The sequence below is a fragment of the Lissotriton vulgaris genome, chromosome 1_1, assembly GCF_964263255.1.
Source record: "Lissotriton vulgaris chromosome 1_1, aLisVul1.2, whole genome shotgun sequence".
Lineage (NCBI taxonomy): Eukaryota > Metazoa > Chordata > Amphibia > Caudata > Salamandridae > Lissotriton > Lissotriton vulgaris.
Genome location: NC_141685.1, coordinates 837,137,450 through 837,157,782, shown reverse-complemented (window position 1 = coordinate 837,157,782; position 20,333 = coordinate 837,137,450). Strand labels below are relative to the sequence as shown.

General features: G+C 45.8%; 1 protein-coding gene and 1 pseudogene across 1 annotated transcript in view; one reads left to right on the top strand and one right to left on the bottom strand.

Moving 5' to 3' along the window:
- LOC147747984 (cytochrome P450 2D17-like) overlaps positions 1–20,333 on the top strand; it is a 227,496-nt gene that overhangs the window by 198,691 nt on the left and 8,472 nt on the right. The gene's annotated exons all lie outside the window — the stretch shown is intronic.
- Positions 7,306–8,674, bottom strand: LOC147747985 (uncharacterized; annotated as a pseudogene).

The window sequence follows — 20,333 nt, the reverse complement described above, 5'->3', positions numbered from 1 at the left end:
TTGCTAACAGTGGGGGACTTCAAACCCCTCACTTCATTACACCAGAATGGGCAGTTTGACCAGCTGCAGGGTGAAAGAGAAGTAATTGCCCCTATTGCACTATATAGAGCCTCTGTCATCACCGCTGCATGGGCCACCGTGCTAACAGTGGGAGGCTTCAAACCCCAGACTTCACTACACCAGGAGGGGTGTGTTTTGACCAACTGCAGAGGGAAGCAGGAGTTAAGTGCCCCATCCTCTTATATAGCGCCTCTGTCATCACTGCTGCGTGGAATGTGCACAGGAAAAGCCTGGGCCAAGGGCGGGCCTGTCATTGCCCGAAAGAGGCTGGGCTGGGCCACCTCTATTGATCCTTTTTACTTGATGGTCACAGCAAACTTTGATAGAACTGGGGGTCTCTAGTTGGCAATGGTTTGCACCTTTGTCCAAATAGGGACCCTTGCTTCAAGTCAGGGTAAGGGGGCTACACTCCTAAAATAACCCCTGCTCAACCCTGTGGTAGCTTGGCACGAGTAGGAAGGCTTATCTCAGAGGTAGTGTGTAAAGCATTTGTGAACACATACAGTAATACAGTGAAAACACTACAGATGGACACCACACAGGTTTTATAAAAATAAGTATTCTTTATATAGACTGAACACAAGACCTAAACAACAAAAATCCCCAATACAGTATTAGAAACATGACTTTTAAATGGTAAAAATAGCTTAGTTCAAAGTTCATGGTAAATGCGACACGTTTCTCAGAGTACCTTTGGATGCGTAACGCAAGATAAGCAAAAGGTTTGCAGGGAGGGTGATGTGTCGGTTCCTTGCTTTGGGGGAGGCGATGCGTCTGTTCCTCAGTGCTTGTGCACAGTAGGTGATGCGTCTGTTCCTTACCGGAGAGGAGGTAATGCGTCTATCTTGTACTGCGTTCCGGGTACGAGGCGATAAGATGGTGCTGCGATGCAACGATCCGGTGCGATGCGACAAGATGGCGTCTTTGATGCGGTGCGATGACGTGAAGGTGATGCGTGCACACCCGACGGCTGTGCGGCGAACTCGGGAACTTCTGAGCCGAGACAGGTTCTGCAACATGCTTCTCCGGGGATGCGACGGTGACCTCTGCAGCAGCGACACGCTTCTCTGGTTATGCGACGGCAACAGATGTGGCGGCAACACGCTTCATCTCGTTGCGTCGCACTTCCAGCTCCCAACAATACGCAGGCTTCTACAGACAGAATTCCCAGCAAGGAAATCCTGGGGAGAGCTGGTGGTGAAGTCTTGTATCCCTGAGACTTCAGCAGGAGGCAAGCACACGTCAAGCCCTTGGAGATTCTTCTTCAAGATGATGAAAGTTCATTAAAAGTTCCTTCTCCTTTCCTTGGCAAATAACCAACCACTGCAGGCCAACCCCAGAAAATAGCACAATGGCACAGGGGCAGTCAAATCCTCCAACGTCCTTGGTTCCTCTCCTTGGCAAAGGTTTGTCTTGATTCCCAGAAGTGATCTAAAGTCTTGGGGTCTGGGCCAAGGTCCTATTCCGCCCAGCCCTGACTCACCAGACTGCTGGAGCCCAAGCCCTCCTGTCACTCACAAACCAGACATGCAATACACAACCTAGCAGAAGCAGGCTGAATGGTTAGGTAAGAAAATACCTACTTTCTAAAAGTGGTATTTTCAAACACAGAATGTAAAAATCACTTTTACTAAAAGATGTATTTTAACATTCTCAGTTCAGGCATACTTAAATTCATTTTTCTACCATGTTCCCTGGGTCAGTTAGTATTATAAGATGTTATAATCAAACTGCCCGTTCTGGCCTATGGGGACAGGTAGCCTTGTAATAGTGAAAAACGAAATTGGCTGTAATTCACTGTCAGGGCATGCCACACACACCAGGGCATGTCCTACCTTTTACTTACAATGCACCCTGCCCTTGGGCCTACCTTAGGGGTGGCTAAAATGTGGAAAAGGGAAGGTTTAGGGACCGGTAAATGGGTGCACTTACCAAGTCGACATGGCAGTACTAGACTGCATGCAGGCTCTGCAATGGCAGGCCTGAGACACACTTTACAAGCTGCTTCTTTGGGTGGCACAATCAGTGCTGCAAGCCCACTAGCAGCATTTGATCTACTGGCCCTGGGCACACATGGTGCACTGTACTAGGGTCTGACAAGTAAATAAGATAAGCCAATCATGGAGTCACTGATCCATCACAGCAATTTAAAATGGAGAGCATATGCACTTTAGCACTGATCAGCAGTGGTAAAGTGCCCAGAGTCATAAAACCACCAACCGGTCAGAAAAAATACCAGAGGAAGGCAAAAAGTTCAGGGAGGACCCTGCAAAAAAGGGCCTAGTCCAACACTGAGGTAAAAGAACACAGAGGCTACCACCCTTGCCATTTTGAAGAACTATTTGAATTCTGTAAACACAAAGGGCATTGTAATAATAGGGGGGATTTTAACAACACATATGAGCCCATCTTTGGAATGGATCTGGTCACAGAGAATGAGGATGAAATGTGGAATATACAATTGATTGAATCAAACCATACGATCCCGTGCTCAGTGGCTGCTGTATAGACAGAACTTTTTACTGTTGATCAGGGTTTACGGGCCAGCAACGGCAGATCCAAATCCAATATCCCTAGCTTCCATACTTTGAAAAGAGGCTCTACTCGATCAAAAATTGACTACATTCTTTTAGGGGTCACATCATGGGAAAGTTTGATTTCAAGATTGATAGTAAAGAGGAAATTGATCATTATCTTTTAAACGTATCATTGACTGGATTTTTGGCTGAGCATTTGGTCCCCCATGTGGGACCACAGAGCATCTCCCCAATTAAAGTGCTTTGGAAAACCTACAATAAAGCTATAACAGTGAAAAACCTCTTCTCCCAAACCAGCCAAAAACAATGGTGCTACACTTGCACCATCAAGGGGAGGCACCAGCACCCCCCCCAAAAAAGGGCTTGACTCTGTTACCAAACAGTCAACATACTCCACTGGCCTCACAGCAGATACACCTTCCCTGGAGACAATGGGTGCAGGGACATCCACTTACAATCGTAGCACGGTGTTCTCACCCTCCCCGAGCTTGACCAAGGAAGTCGAACCAGCTGTACAAAAGGACCCTTCAATTTCATCTCCCACTCCAATAAAACCAATCCCCTCAGAAGGGAAAAAAAACCTTAAAAAACAGTCAAAAAAGCAATGCCTCGATAAAAGGAGCTCCTGGATCTCAGGGATAGGGAGCACCAACAAGGCGGACCAGGAACAGGGGGTTGCAAAGCCTTTCCCCATCTTTAACTTGAAACCAAAAAAAGAGAACACCAAGCATAAGGTAGTCACTATTGACACAAATTACTCCTAAAAAAAACCAACCATAGCCGTACAAGAGTCACTCAAGGCATCCACCCAGGAACATAGGGCTGTAGAAGCTCCTATACTCCGCACTGGGTTAATCCACGCACACAAGGAAGACTTGGAAGAAACTCTCATACCTAGAGGTACAGATGAACCAGAGGGTAATCCTCCTCCCCAGGTACTACTCAGATAGAACTGAACTCAGAAGTCATCCCCCTTCACTCTCTAACAAGCATACCACACAATCATTCTACACCTCCCCCACAAAGGATCAATGAGGCCATTTAACCTAACATCAAACCACAGGCACCAGGGGGTATCTTTACCACTACAGTGGTCTTCGAAAAACAAACAACAGACATAAGCACTAACAAAGAGCCATTGCACACCGTACCAATCAACAACACCCCCCTCTCGCCAGCAGCACTCAGAACACATCTTGGCCCAACTCGTTATCACTCAATAATCAACCCCCGGAGACACGTCACTCGTATCCAAATCATAAGCTCTTACTTACCCTCTTCAGTCATCACCATGCCCATATGCCAGATGGCCAAAGACGGATTGTGGACACAAACATGCCCTCAATGGACTCAACAAGCCGTCTCTCTGGAGAACTCTGACCCCAACTCCTCCAACCTCCTTGGGTTCCATAATTTCTTCTCCTAGGACCAGGCGAGTCTTATAGTGTAAACACCCTGGAACAGCAAGAACTGGCTTTTATTCTGCATTACATCCATAAGGGCTCACACTATATACTCAACAGGAACAATCTCCTATGCCTATTTAAATGTATTCCAGTCCTTAGGGAGCTAACCTCCTCTGATTTAACATCCATGCATTATGGTTGAATGCTTGATAAAGGCACTTCGTGTTGCAGGGATTCTGCCCAAAAACAGAACTATGCACAGGATTATAGCACCTTGGTGTATAGGGACTGAGTCATCCTACCACCTTAGTGCCCATGAGCCCAGGACAGACTAGCTATAGTGTCTCACTTGCTCTCCTACTCACTCACAGAGAATGTGCTCCCGAGGGGCTCAAACCTACCAACCGGAAAGTATTTAATGCAGGATGTAAACTGAAATAGAGAGATGGGCAGTGAAATAACACCATGTATTACCCACACAGCTGAATCAGCCTCCGCTACGGAAAATGGCATCTGTTCTAACTCTTCAATATGCAACAATGTGTTTGTTGCATCTTTCATGGACATTAACCCCTTCCATGCTCATGACGAGCTCAGCTCGTCATGCAGCACAGTGCTCCTGTGCTCATGACGAGCTGAGCTCGTCATGACCACACCCGTTTTTATTGCTGTCCAGAATAGCAGGGCAAAATCTCCAGCAGGGATGTGGTTAATTTCTGTTTTTCAGTCAAATTAAATGGTGGTAAAAACAGTGCAGAAGCATTCAAATAATACCAAGGAACTTTTCCATTTTTGTGGGTTTGTAAGGTCCAGGCAAACTGCATTACAGAACCTAATTGAATTTGACCATGTTTCAAACAGACACATCATGTTGCACAATATCAATTACAAAAGATTCAATGTTGTCCAATGTATATATAGGAGAAGACAGTGTATTAATGCTATTATTTACCACTGCAAGAACTTTTTCTAAATTTGCTGGGTCAATTTGGCGCAGGTGTACTTCAGCTTCCATCTGCGACAGTTACCACAATTCATTGTATGCTTCATAAATAAATAGTTTTGACCGAGGGGATTTTGGACCTAAAATAAAATCAGCCAAATTGATTTCACCCGACAAAAGGGACAGGTGTTGTTTCACAGATGACAATGTAGAGTGTCCTAACCATTGTTGATACTAATTTCTCACTGAATATGTGGTAACTGAATGGGAATACGGGAAATGTGGATCAGGTCAACTTTATGTAAACCCTTTGGTGGTATTTAGAAAACGAAGTTGACATGCATTGGAGCCTGTTGGCCACAATAACCTTCCCAAGGGGTCAATGTCAGAAGAGTTTATGCTCCATTTTGGAACATGGCAACTAAGGCACCATGTATCATACTCAGCCAATGAGGGAACAGAGGGAACATTTAGATTTTTGGCTGTTGCCAAAACAAGTAGTCTGTTGTACCGTGTCATTTAAAAATAAAATTTGAGTTGGAATCATACATGCACGATGCAGAGCTTCAGTGCCTTGCACCTGCCAATCTTTAGTAGCCCAAATGGATTTCAAATCAATTGTGTCCTTCCTGTGGTCGTAACCCTTTACGGCCAAATCAGTTCTGAATAAATTGATGGAAGTCTATTTAGTGTGTAAATGTACTCTGTTGAGTCTTCAAACTCCCTTGTAAAGGATTTGGACAATGTTCCCAATGTGTAAAATTAAAAAATGGTCTCAGAGTCTTTGTCTTGTGTAGGAAATGATGGCCATAATGTTGATAACAGAATGAATCTGCATAATTAACCAAATTCAAATCTTCAGCGTCAAAAGTAGCATAATATTTTAAAATCAGAAAAAAATGAATGAACAGCTTGAACATCCCAGTCGTCGGAGTGTATGTCCGGTAAAACCACATCTTCTAATGAAACGCGGAACGTGTATGTAATGTTCAAAAGTTCACTCTGGCCATGGACATCATAAGCTACTTTATCCCAAACAAATCCATCAGCAACAGGAAATACTAAAATGTTCACAAGGGCTTGATAGCTTTTCATTATATGTGATGATGTATATGGAGCTAGAACTCCGTCAACCAAGTTCACAGCAGATCGTTCAGGCAAATAATGACCATTGATGAGCAGAAAAAACTGTCACAAAGCTGATCCACATGAAGAGAAATGTCAGCATAAATACTATTCAGATGTATGTCCAGAGTGGGACCAGGTAAGTCTTTTTGAACCAGGTGATAAAAAGACTGGTGCGTGTAGTGGGTGTTGTCACAGAAGAGGACGAAGAAGAAGAGTCAGAAGTAAAACTGTTACGTCCATGTAATAACCACTCGCCCTCAGTTGAAACAACGGAGGTTGTGCAGCATCAGATCGATCATGTATGGTGCTCTTAGGAATGTCAATGATGACCTCAACTGGAGAAGCATACTCTGTCTGCATTGGTGGAAGTAGGAGGTAAAATAGGCAATAAATCAATTGAAGTTTCCAATTTCCCCTATATGATGTGGAGAGTAGTCTAGGAGGCTGAAGCCATCAGATTCAGTGAAAGGTCTTGGCTTGGAATACGGCGGCATACTATTCAGTATCGGCCATATGGTGTAGCTTGACATGCTCGATTGAAATGTTTTGATTCTCCTTACGGCCAGGTAACGGAGGCAGGATCACAGTAGGGGTGCCTTTTAAGCCAAGGACTCTGACTGGTGCGTGGTAAGATGGACCAAATTCTTTTTTGTTCTCCACTTTTTCACGGACCAGATCTCCAACTTTAGGAAGCCATGCTCGTACAGGAATAAGCACTGCTGGATCTGCGGAAGATGGCAAATGTGCTTTTGCTTGTGAATCACGAAAGCTTTGTAGATCCTGTAACACAGCACAGTGGTTATCTACGTCAAAGTTGCAGCAGCCACCACAACGTCTAGACCATCAAGTTCTGGCCCAAACATTTTAATGCCAAAGAGCATTTCGTATGGGGTCAGCCCACCCTGAGATCTTCTTGAGATTATTTAGTACACTTTGCACTCCGTAGAGATGAGTTAGCCAACCCCTGCCAGTACTGAAGACTCTTGCTGTCAAAGATTACTTTAAGTCACGGTTCATTCGCTCCAGAACTGAATTTCCCTCAGGCCGCTGTGGAGATGAATATTGCACCTGCACCCCCAGAGACTTTGTCGCATCCCAGTAAGCCTTAGAGGGAAATGCAAGACCTTGGTCAGAATGGAAGGTGCCACTGGCAAACGTCCCGACAAAGACACCCAAATCTGACAGTTCGAGCGTCAGCACTACGTTACGGCCAAACCCAAAGGAATCTCATTTACGAATCCAATGTAACCAAAATATGTTTGAAAGCAGTGACAGAAGTCAAAGGACCGCAGTGATCAAGATAGATACAACCACAGGGCTGATTGGAAATGTAAAGCTGAGTATGTGGTGGGCGCGCTACAGTAGAAGGCTTAATCTGTTGACAAATGTCACAAGAAAGAACATATTTACGTGTCTGCTGATATAAACCACGCCACCAGAAATGTTCCTGTAAAAGGGACACTGTCGCTGTCAATCCGGCATGTGAAGAAGCCACGCCTTCATGGGCGGCAATGATCAAAGAAAGTCTGCGGTCCTCGTTTGGAATCAGCCGATCCCCATCGGATGGAATAGTTGCAAATGTGACTTGATCAGAAGACATGTGATATGTATATCATGAAGGAAAACCTTGGGGAAGGTCTGTTCCCTCCTTCGTCGCAGCAATAGCCGCCAGAATATCATCATCAATTTTAGTCATGGACCTAGTGACTGCTGCTACTGAACATGTGGCTACTGCAGATTCGGCTGCCTCATCAGCCAGAGAATTACCAACAGTGTGTGCTCCCACATGTTGATGGCCCAAAGTATGAATAACATGTGTGAGTGGCAGAAGTTCCTTAAGAGCAGCCACTCGATTCCAAAGCGTTTTATGCTTAATTGCGCTTCCTTTAGAATCATGAAAATCATTTTGTGTCCAAAAGAACATGGTATCATTGAAGGATTGTACACAGTAAAAAGAATTGCATACTGGAACTTCTGGGTCAGCAAATTCAAGAGCCAAAAGCAAAGCGTGTAGCTCAGCCAATTGAGCCGTGCAATCACCAAGAGAATGTGTGTATACCAAAGAGGATTTAAAATCTCCATCAACAATCTGTCCTGCCACAATAGCGCAGGCTGCCAAATAAGCATGATTAGAACCTACTGCTGGTTGCGCAGAACCGTCAGTGTAAATAATACATTTGTATTGATCCAGAGGAAGTGAAGACAAAGGAGGAGGAGGTACGTGTTCATATTGCAAAAACTCTTGTGTCTGTAAAGAAGGGTCAAAGACAAAATTGACATCAGCCGACGTCAAAGAACTAGCCCATTGTATCCAACGCCGATGCAAAGTTTTGGAGTTTGGAACACTAGCCTTTGTAACTGCCTCTAAAGCAGGTACTGGTGAGACCATAAAAATGCGTTTACCCTGAGCCAGAGCACGTTCCTTCAGAATCGCCATCTGGACAGCCGTCAAAAGATTTTCTGTAGGAGAGAAACACATCTCTGCAGAAGTGTTCAAATGCGATTTGTAAGCAATGGGGACTGTCACCTTCATTGAATGTCAAGTAAGTGAGACCCAACGCGCCTGGTACAATCCTTATTACCAAATGTGTCAAATTATCTTGTGTCAAAAAGAAATTGGTCGCAAGCAGATCAGACTGCAGAGACTGAAGAATCGCTGTGTGTTCCGGAAGCCAGCAGGAAGCCGAGTAAGTAGGTTGTATCAAAGAGTAAAGAGGTTTGATATGTTGGGCATAATCAGAACATATGCCCTCCCAAAATAAAAAAAAACAACAAAGATTGCAATTTTTTAAGGGTGAAGGGAGATTGCAATTTTGCAATTTTTAGGTCTCGCCTGGACATCGCATCCGAAGGATGCGTCCAGGCTGGAGACTTATAGTCGTCTGACACGGGGGAATGAGGGACACAAAACTGTGACGAGCGGCTGGATTGAGCTGCGTGCACGCGCGTCAACATTCACGCATGCGCACATCACAGCCACACGCATACACAGCACTCACGCATGCGCACATACACACGCATACACAGGCACACCCCCGTCACCTACACGCATACACAGAGACCCCTCCACACACACCAGCCCCTCTCCTCTCGGCTCCACACACACGCACACGCATTTACACTTACACAGACACGCAGGCACCCAGACAGGCAACCCCCCCCCCCCCGTCACACACACGCATACACACAGACTCCAGGACACATACACATACACACACACATGCACGCTCACACACATACACAGTCCGCCGCCGCGCGCGCGCACACAGATGCCCCCCCCCCCCCCAACAAGGCGAAGCCCCACTCACCGGCATCCTCAGTGCAGCGGCTCCCACCGGCAGCAAGACTCTTCTTCCCTTCTTCGGCACCGGGGCGCAGGGTAGGCTCCTGCCTGCTCCGGTGCGCCAAACAATCGCGGCTCTTCCGTGGGAGGCGGGGTAGGCTCCCGCCCTCCTACTTCCGGTTGTCCCGCCCGGCCTGCCTGACTTCCTGTTCGCAGGCCGGCGGAAAACGAAAGCGGGAGTCCGCCGTAATTGCTTACCTTAGGGCAAAGGAGCGTGTGTGCGCGGCGGTTTCCTTTGCCGCGCGCGTTGATTGGTGAATGCGCAGTGAGTATTTTTTATAAAACTGTAAAATACTTGAATCAAATGCGCATCACGACGTCTGCGCATGTCCGTGACTTGGTATGATACAAGGAGGCAGGAGAGGAGAGTGTGCGAGCGGCCGGTTTCCTTTGCCGTGCATGTTGTTTTGCCAAGCGTGTTGTTCGTTGAGGGTGGAATGCGCAGTGAGTTTTTTATGAGAAAATTATTAGGTACAATTGCACGGACTTGATTCCTGGAGTACACCCTGTCCACGCACAGAGGACTCCTGAGCCGTGGATGGATCTGGTTTCCCAGGCGACCGATGGCCGGGTTGTGTGCCTGGCCCTCTCCATCAAGTCTTCGTCTGATCTGTTTTGATAAGGACGGGTCGGGTGGGTTCGTTGTTATGGGTGATTGATTTTTTTTTTGTAAGTACATTCCTCCAAGATACAGTGAAGCGTTTAGTACTTTGGTATTGCGGGTACATTTTGTCTCTTACCTCGTAGCTTCTAATCTACGGCCTTGTGCTGTTGCAGGAACATATCATTTTGCCATTTTGTTCAGACATTGACCAAGCTTAGCTCCTCTGACATAAACCAGTGCACGCAGAAGAGGTACCCGTTTTATGCCACAAAAGGAACAGTAATGATGAGTGCAGAGTGAGTGCAGAGTGACAGTGAGTGCAGAGTGCATGCAGTGAGTGCAGAGTGACAGTGAGTGCAGAGTGCATGCAGAGTGAGTGCAGAGTGACAGTGAGTGCAGAGTGACAGTGAGTGCAGAGTGACAGTGAGTGCAGAGTGAGTGCAGAGTGACAGTGAGTGCAGAGTGCATGCAGTGAGTGCAGAGTGACAGTGAGTGCAGAGTGCATGCAGAGTGACAGTGAGTGCAGAGTGACAGTGAGTGCAGAGTGACAGTGAGTGCGGAGTGACAGTGGGTGCAGAGTGACAGTGAGTGCAGAGTGACAGTGAGTGCAGAGTGCGTGCAGAGTGACAGTGAGTGCAGAGTGAGTGCAGAGTGACAGTGAGTGCAGAGTGACAGTGAGTGCGGAGTGACAGTGAGTGCGGAGTGACAGTGAGTGCGGAGTGACAGTGAGTGCGGAGTGACAGTGAGTGCGGAGTGACAGTGAGTGCAGAGTGACAGTGAGTGCAGAGTGACAGTGAGTGCGGAGTGACAGTGAGTGCGGAGTGACAGTGAGTGCGAAGTGACAGTGAGTGCAGAGTGACAGTGAGTGCAGAGTGACAGTGAGTGCAGAGTGACAGTGAGTGCAGAGTGACAGTGAGTGCAGAGTGACAGTGAGTGCGGAGTGACAGTGAGTGCGAAGTGACAGTGAGTGCAGAGTGACAGTGAGTGCAGAGTGACAGTGAGTGCAGAGTGACAGAGTGCAGAGTGACAGTGAGTGCAGAGTGACAGTGAGTGCAGAGTGACAGTGAGTGCAGAGTGAGTGCAGAGTGACAGTGAGTGCAGAGTGAGTGCAGAGTGACAGTGAGTGCAGAGTGACAGTGAGTGCAGAGTGACAGTGAGTGCAGAGTGACAGTGAGTGCAGAGTGCGTGCAGAGTGACAGTGAGTGCAGAGTGACAGTGAGTGCAGAGTGACAGTGAGTGCAGAGTGACAGTGAGTGCAGAGTGAGTGCAGAGTGACAGTGAGTGCAGAGTGACAGTGAGTGCAGAGTGACAGTGAGTGCAGAGTGACAGTGAGTGCAGAGTGACAGTGAGTGCAGAGTGCATGCAGAGTGACAGTGAGTGCAGAGTGACAGTGAGTGCAGAGTGACAGTGAGTGCAGAGTGACAGTGAGTGCAGAGTGACAGTGAGTGCAGAGTGACAGTGAGTGCAGAGTGCGTGCAGAGTGACAGTGCGTGCAGAGTGACAGTGCGTGCAGAGTGACAGTGCGTGCAGAGTGACAGTGAGTGCAGAGTGACAGTGAGTACAGTCACTCAGCACCACCACATTATCAGTCAGAACCACCACAGCATCACTCAGAACCACCACAGCACCACTCAGCACCACCACAGCATCACTCAGCATCACTCAGCACCACCACAGCACCACCATAGCACCACTCAGCACCACCACTGCATCACTCAGCATCACCACAGCCCCATTCAGCACCACCACAGCATCACTCAGCACCACCACAGCACAAATATGTTCTCTCAATGTTTCAAGCTTTATTACAAATGTCACAAAAAGATGTTAATATTTCACTTCTGTTCTTGGATTTTGTTACAATAAAATACACTGAACATAATCTTCACAAAAGTTATTTACAAAAGTTTAAGCTATTGCCATTATAAATTACAATCACTTTTATTAAGTATTAAAAAAAATTAAAAGCCATTGTTATTTGTAATATCAATACATCTAAGTCACGTAAATACAAATGTTGCATTACAAATGCTATAGGTGTCACATTTGCGAAAGTTATAACTATTGGCATTGTAAATGACAAAGCTATTAATTTAGCTATTTTCAAAACCAACACATAAATGAACGTTTGGTGAATTTCCATTAAAATATTTGACTTTTTTACTAAGATATTATTATACTGTTTTATGCAAACAAAATTTAGATACTGCATAAATAACTTTAATAAAACATATTTTATATGAAGCTTTTTATGTAAAAAAAATATATAGCATAAAGCAAAAAACAATTGCCATTTACAATGCTAATAGCTCAAACTTAAATAATGCGAGACCTATTGCATTGCAAATGCTTGTTTCCAGAAAGTGGGGGGCTAAGTCACAACCTTCATTGTTAAGCTCATATCCAAGAAAAAGGACTGCCAAAAAGGCAATGTGTGACTTGGCAAAGTTAAATTTGTATCTCCAGTCAGCAAAAGACATTACGATGCGGTCCACATGGTTGTATGACGATCCATCCCCCACAATATCATCGCGGGAGTTCTCATTGCGGCAATTACATCGCAAAGGCCGTCACACCGGCATTTTCTCATCGCACGTTGTTGCGACGCAAATGCGGCCATTTAATTGGACAGCGTGTCACATCGGCGACTTTACATCGCGCGACACGAGAACGCGATGTTTGAGCCCACACGTTTAAAATCTTTTCTGCCAATGGGTTGGTGGGGGGGGAAACCGTGGCTATATCTGCTAGGTTTAGGAATTATTTTGTATTATTAGGACATTTCTGTGCACAGTCAGTTACCTTGGATTTATTTTGATTTGCACGCCGGGTATAATTTTTTTATTTCTGATGTGATTTAGGACTGCTTACCAGGCCGCAGATACATGGCTAAAATAGGATCCTGTCTTGAATCACTAGGATGAAACTAGGAGAAGCACAAATATCCATACCTAGATGCCCGCCTGGCAGCAGCAAGGGTACCGAGCTCCTGTTCTGCTGCACGTGGATCAGGCGTGAGGCTGCGGAAGAAAGATACTTTTCCAGCATCTTAAAATGGGCGCAATTATAAAATTGGTCTTCAAAGGTTCAGGCTGTTGGTTTGAATAAGACCTTGTTCTTGACCTTAAAAATGGCTATTTGGCATGGGCAAATAAAATCAAATTCCATGGGTCTGGCATAATACCTTTACGTGTCATATAAATGGTGGACACAGATGTATACCATGATTTAATGTACCTGCTTCCTTCAAGGGCTTAAATATACAATTTAAACTACATAAACTTCCTCTGAATGTCTTTGCTTCTAGTTAAGGAAGGGAAGGTATAAGAAAAAAAAAGTGCATGGTATATATACGTATGTACTCTAAGAACACCACGACATGTCAGAAATAGTAACTAATTGCAGAAATATAGCACATGTATTAGAAAGTCCACAGTTACACAAACTATAAATAAGGCAAAATGAGAGATCACAGTTTCCTAGGATCAACACAAAATCTAACCAAAAGATATTATAAATGAGATTGTGAATGTTCTGCTCTCACTGTAATAGTTAGTAGAAAGCCAGGCTGAGAAGGGGGGTGGCATCATTACTTATTAAACTCATTATGCTCACAGCAGCATTGAGGCTCCCCAACCATACCTTTGGAGGTCAAAGCAGGCTCCCTCCGTCTGTCCATCACCTGGATGCGCAGGCTCTGCCTTCTGTTCCACTTTTTTGTTCGTGCCCTTCTGCCCTCTGTTTCCCTCATTTTTCATGACCTTCTGCCCTCTGTTTCCCTCGTTTGTTGTGGCCTCCTACCCTCAGTTTCACTCGTTTCCCACTTGTTTTTCGTGCCCTTCTGCCCTCTGTTTCCATCGTTTTTCGTGCCCTTCTGCCCTCTGTTTCCATCGTTTTTCGTGCCCTTCTGACCTCTGTTTCCCTCGTTTGTTGTGGCCTTCTGCCCTCAGTTTCACTCGTTTGTTGTGGCCTTCTGCCTTCAGTTTCACTCGTTTTTCGTGCCCTTCTGCCCTCTGTTTTCCTCGTTTTTTGTGCCCTTGTGCCCTCTGTTTCCCTCATTTTTTTGTGGCCTTCTGCCCTCAGTTTCACTCTTTTCCCACTTGTTTTTCGTGCCCTTCTGCCCTCTGTTTCCCTCTTTTTTCGTGCCCTTCTGCCCTCTGGCATCAAGCTGGCATCATTTTTTAAAGTAGTCTCAGCCCGAAGGAAAAGCCCATTTTCTGGCATCAAGCTGGCATAATTTTTTTAAGTAGCCAGTTCTGTCATGACAAGGAAAAGCCCATTTTCTTTTGCGATGTAATAGCATTTTAACATCGCATGCGTTGTAATTGCATGCGATGTTAATGCCATTGCGCCGTTGTAGCATGCGGACTAATAGGCTGCGATGTCAACGACCATGCGATGTAAAAGTCGCAGTGCTATCGCACCGCGATGTATTTACATTGATGTAATGGATGTTTCCCGGTCCACACACACAAGATGTGGTATCAATTCATCATCCGTCAAATAGATGTCATCGATGTATGAGAAGGCATCAGGGCCAATCTCATGCAAAAGGGACACTATGCATGCCGCAAAAGCATCGGGCTATTCTTATACCCCATAGACAAATGAGTATACCTTTTGTGATTGCCAAGGGCGCTAAATGCTGTTCAGTCACAGCTCTCAGGGGCCAAATTGTGACTGTTAAAACCATTAGATATAGCAAGAGTCATTTTATATTTTTTTAAGAACAAGGTTATCAGAGCTGTGGGTGTTCTGTTTAGCAAACGTACAAACATGACTGTTTAAATGACGGTAATCCAAAACAATTCAATATGAACCATCTGGTTTCAATATCGGAAAAAGAGGATTATTCCTGGATGAGACGCATGGTTCAGTAACACCCTGGTACACCAACTGGGTAAGAATATCACTAACGGAAGCGTTAGCTTCACGCTTAATTGGTTATTGTGGTTGGAGCTGTGGCATGGAGCGCAAGGGAATTTCATTTTCAGAGGAATCCTTATCCCAACCCACCTGATTGCGATAAACAGCCGGAGCAAGGGCTAATGCCCACTCCAATCCGTACTCACGTTTAGCCTCCTCTGAGACATAATGGGAAAACTCTGGAGAAGAACATCTCCTTTAGAAGAATACAGGACAAATGGGGGAGGCCAGTCAACCTCCGCTAACAAAATATCATAAGAAGAAGCAAGGTTGTCCCAAAAGACCGCCTTGAATGTGTGTTTAATATTACTTTCAATTTGGAGACCTATCCCATAAAGTCTATCAGGGGGTAAAACTCAAGTGTCAGCTGTTTCCCCGGTAATAAACGTGTAAGTTGCTTTTGCCTCCAGATAATGGTGGATTGTTTCCCGCACTGTGGTAACTTCTACCGCGCTGTCGAGGAGTGTCACCGCCCATCTCCAATCGAGGAGTAGGGTTCTCACCGTCTGACATACTTCGCTGTCAAAGTGGCAACTTTTTTCTTCTGAAATGGTTCCCGAAATTGAGGTGGTCCCTCTGGTTTGGCTTTTACGTCAAACTGGCGCTGCAGGTCTCGTCTTGCCTGCGTAGACTCGCCTTCTCTGCGATCCTGACGTCTTCCTCCACCAAACTGTTGCTCTGATGATTCCCAAAAGGAACGCGGAGAACGAGGATCAGAAACCTGGAACCTCTCTGGTGTTTTAATTTTGGAGCGGTCACGCAAATCACAGCTATATTCAGAAGCTTCTGGCAGTGGCGAACCAGCATGAGAAGCAGGCTTCTGTTGTTGCTGCTGCTGACTTTAATTCCAAACCTTCTCAGGGAAGACTGGACGACCCTCCTTTTTAGGAGGGGGCTTATTGTGTACCTGAGTAAAAGGTCTTATTCCCAAACTATTGCGATCTAATGATGTGTATACATCCGCAATAATGATCGGCAACTGTCGTTGCTTGTCAATGTCTGCCACCGCCGCTGGCGCACTTGCAAGCTAAGTGCCTCACCTTTGACATTAGCCAGAATCATGTCGGAGAGAATAGGGAACATTCCCACTAAACTCATCCCCAACTCCAGGGCCGGACCTGCCTATGTTCATCCTGAACCTTCTTAAGAACGCTCGGTAGAACGCTCATTGAGAAGGTGCCGTAACACAGTGTATACACTGCAGCAAACACCGTCCCCCACGTGGTGCAATCAGCTGAACCGGGAACAATACCACTAGGCAAACTCATTGTAAGGATCCTGTGTTTTTCCACAGGTGTAGTATGCGGGGAAAACAGCTTCGAGTTGCTAAAAATTTTCTCCAAACTAATATGGAAAATCATCTCTATTTTGAGGTTGTTTGTCCATCACTGAATTAATCATGATGGGATTAATGACAAGGCCACCACCATGTGCAGGTGGCTGTTGAGCGGGTCCTGCCGGATCGACTTGGATATTATGTGACATAAACTGTAAGACACTTCTGTGTAAATGAATCAAAGACGTATGTAATTGACCTAGCTCTGCAAGTGTAACATTAAGATAATTAGGATGTGGTGTAAAGCCAGCCAACACGGGCCAAGTGGCCCCATAGACCGACAAGGGTCCTAAACGGACTGTAGAAACAGAGTGAGGAAGGGCATCATTATACCATATGGTATGCTCCCAATCTGTCAACGGAAATTCGAGTAACCGATAAGGGCGATAATGTCGCGGAACCGCGGCTAGGGTATATTCATGAAAGAGAGTATCATTCCCATCCAATGCCGAAAATTGAACCCAAGCGTAAAAGACTTCGAAACAGTAAGCCGCATTTGCCTCGACTACGAAAATGAGCACAGGGACTCCACGTACGGTCAGATAAGCTATCACAGCCGCGCAGTTACGTGCCGCAATAGCGACCAGTTGTGCCATAGTTGCAATGGAACAAACAGACCGAGAGAATGGTAGCACAAAACGGGGTCTATCAAAGAAACAAAAACCTTTTTAAAATTCAAGCTTGAAAAACCTATAAATATACAAATATAGGAGGCAAAGCTCCCTCACCACGGACGTCTCTGGAAACGGTGAAAGGGTATTGTGGACAAGCACGAGCGCTACTCAGTGAATAAGTACCAGACCAAACGTTGGTAGCGCAAAAGCAGCAGGCAAGCTGCAGCGTACTTATGCTAAGTTAGTGAAAAATGACAATATCCCCACATGCGTCGTCACACTGGGAGGCCACCATCACCGCATGGTCAGGAGCGAGCCTGAGGGACTTCATCCTAGGAGAAGCGAGAATCTTTGAGGGGTGGAGCGTAAAGCTCTTGAAGCCTCACCCGTGAAATATCCACATGTACTGCTACAAAAAGACACTGCAAGGCCTCATAAGAGTGTGCTGAGGGGGACATGTAGAGCCACACACAACTGGCTCCCAAGTACTTCAAAAGCTGAAAACATCACCAAAGTCTAATGCGCTAACAACCAACAACTGGTAAGATGCACAAGTACAAACAAGAACTCTAATGAGTGGTGCCAGCCGGGCAATATCCTTTGAGGGATTACAGGGAACTGCTCCTTGTTTGAACGCCCAAGGCTGCCCTCACGCTCTGCCCTCTCAGCCAAGGCACAAACTCACAAGTACTTCCTGCAATGTGGCGGGGCTCGGGTCAATACTCAAATGCAAACCTGCGCTGACCTATTTGAACAGAAACAATAGTCTCTGCCTACAGGAGGTATGGACTCTTACCCCATCTGTTTTATACTTGCTATCAGAAACTCTTCAAACCTGCAAAATGCACCAATCTTTTTGGCCGCCCATGGTGCAAGGGTGCCTGCATTGTGGGGCTTATTGATTTTGTGCAGGAAGCATCATGTTGTAGTGATGCTTCACAAAAAAAGATCTGTGCGCAAGATTATAGGAACTTGGTGTATGGGGACTGAGTGCCCAGAGCCCAGGACCAACTAACTATAGTATATCACTTGTTCTCCTACTCACTCACAGAGAAGCAAAGGATTAGACACAGCAGAACACAAAACTCCCAGATCTCTCTGGAATCGCAGTAACAAGACAAACCCCTTCACTCGCACTCTTGTACTCGTCCACAATAAGATCTGGCAGAGTCACTAAATAGTTTAAAATATTTATTTTAACTAATGTGCCCTAACATGCAGTATATGTGCCACAACAAGGTAGAAAGTGCATAATACAAATATAGTCAGCATAGCAGCTAGTCCATAAATCATGAAGGGAGATGTCATCATAAAAAGACAGTGGAGCCTATCATCCCTCCCCTTGCTGCAAGTAGTATTATTATATATTAGAAGATCTCTGGACGTTGTCAGCATACCACAGCCTATAGATGGTAGATCTACATCACAGGTATTGTTTAGCTCTACTCCCTGGAGAGGTCCCTCTCCAAGTGCGTCTTACCTAATTCGTGTACCCCACTAAGAAGCAAAGTACATTCTCCAAACAACAGCCGCATCGGTATGTTTTGTCTAACGGCAAAGGTCTGGCCAGAACAAAATAACAAAGGGGCATTGTTGTTCGACCTTGCACATAATGTTCAGTCAAAATCCCATTAACGTGCAGAGTGCAAACTCAGCGATGAGTTCTCATGTGAACGCAGTCATTGAAATATTGCAAAAAGGAAGATGTGTAGTAACGTGCGCAAAAGCAGCAGGCAAGCTGCAGCGTACTTATGCTAAGTTAGTGAAAAATGACAATATCCCCACATGCCTCGTCACACTGGGAGGCCACCATCACCGCATGGTCAGGAGCGAGCCTGAGGGACTTCATCCTAGGAGAAGCGAGAGTCTTTGAGGGGTGGAGCGTAAAGCTCTTGAAGCCTCACCCGTGAAATATCCACATGTACTGCTACAAAAAGACACTGCAAGGCCTCATAAGAGTGTGCTGAGGGGGACATGTAGAGCCACACACAACTGGCTCCCAAGTACTTCAAAAGCTGAAAACGTCACCAAAGTCTAATGCGCTAACAACCAACAACTGGTAAGATGCACAAGTACAAACAAGAACTCTAATGAGTGGTGCCAGCCGGGCAATATCCTTTGAAGGATTACAGGGAATTGCTCCTTGTTTGAACGCCCAAGGCTGCCCTCACGCTCTGCCCTCTCAGCCAAGGCACAAACTCACAAGTACTTCCTGCAATGTGGCGGGGCTCGGGTCAATACTCAAATGCAAACCTGCGCTGACCTATTTGAACAGAAACAATAGTCTCTGTCTACAGGAGGTATGGACTCTTACCCCATCTGTTTTATACTTGCTATCAGAAACTCTTCAAACCTGCAAAATGCACCAATCTTTTTGGCCGCCCATGGTGCAAGGGTGCCTGCATTGTGGGGCTTATTGATTTTGTGCAGGAAGGGACACCTTCCTGCACAAAATCAATCAATTCAGGCGATTTCCTCTTTCTATGTCTGTTGCAGAATGCAGCACACATAGAAAAAGTTAAAAACTAGGCGAAATTAAAACACTTCTCCTCATTGCGCCTCCCTAACACCACCCCTGGGGGGTCGTTAGATTCTGAAGCATTCCCAGGTTTAGGATATCTCGTAAATCTGGGATTGTGTCAGATTCCATGGGTGTTGCGTGGGATCACCCTCAGCAACACCTATGGAACGCCCTTTTCACGCAGTGTTCTGCGTGAAAAGGGAACATATTTACAAGAGAAATCAAAGGGAGAGCAAGGGTATAAGGGGCGCATCCTGTTCCCCAGCCGGGACTACAGGGGGACCACAGATAGGTTTTACCACAGAGGAATCATCACAACAAAATTGGATTCAGGATGAGCCTCTTCCCCATGCCCCGATGTCTGCCTTATCTCTAATAGCATTGATTTTTTCCAAGTGTCTGCGAGTACGCCGACATTTTTTCAGAACCACACACCTTAGCGAGTGTGTAGGTATAACACTGTTTTTTCACGTGGCTTCACTCATCTTTCGCCACTCAACTTTGCACAGTCATGGTCCTGAAGAAAGCCGTGTTAATTACACAGCAGGGCTGAAACATGTAGACCACCACACATAAGTCAACTTTTAGGTAGATTACTCCTTTAGTAGTTGCACCACACAAATTTTTAACAATACCCTGGGCCGCCAACATTAAAATAGATAGGTAAGGCTTCCCAGAGGTATTTTTAACTGTAATATATCACATCACGTCACATTTCTGCACCCACACCAGCTCCGCTGCAATCAAGCGTCGTAGCACAACCAGGTGGCACTCGGCCGCCTGGTTGGGACCCCAATGATGAAGCATGACACCAACCAGGTTGGTGTGTGAGGGGTCTTTTAAAAGTACCTAATGGGTCCATACTCAGGCCACAAACAGTGACTTTAGTATTTACACACACATAGTGGCCCGTCC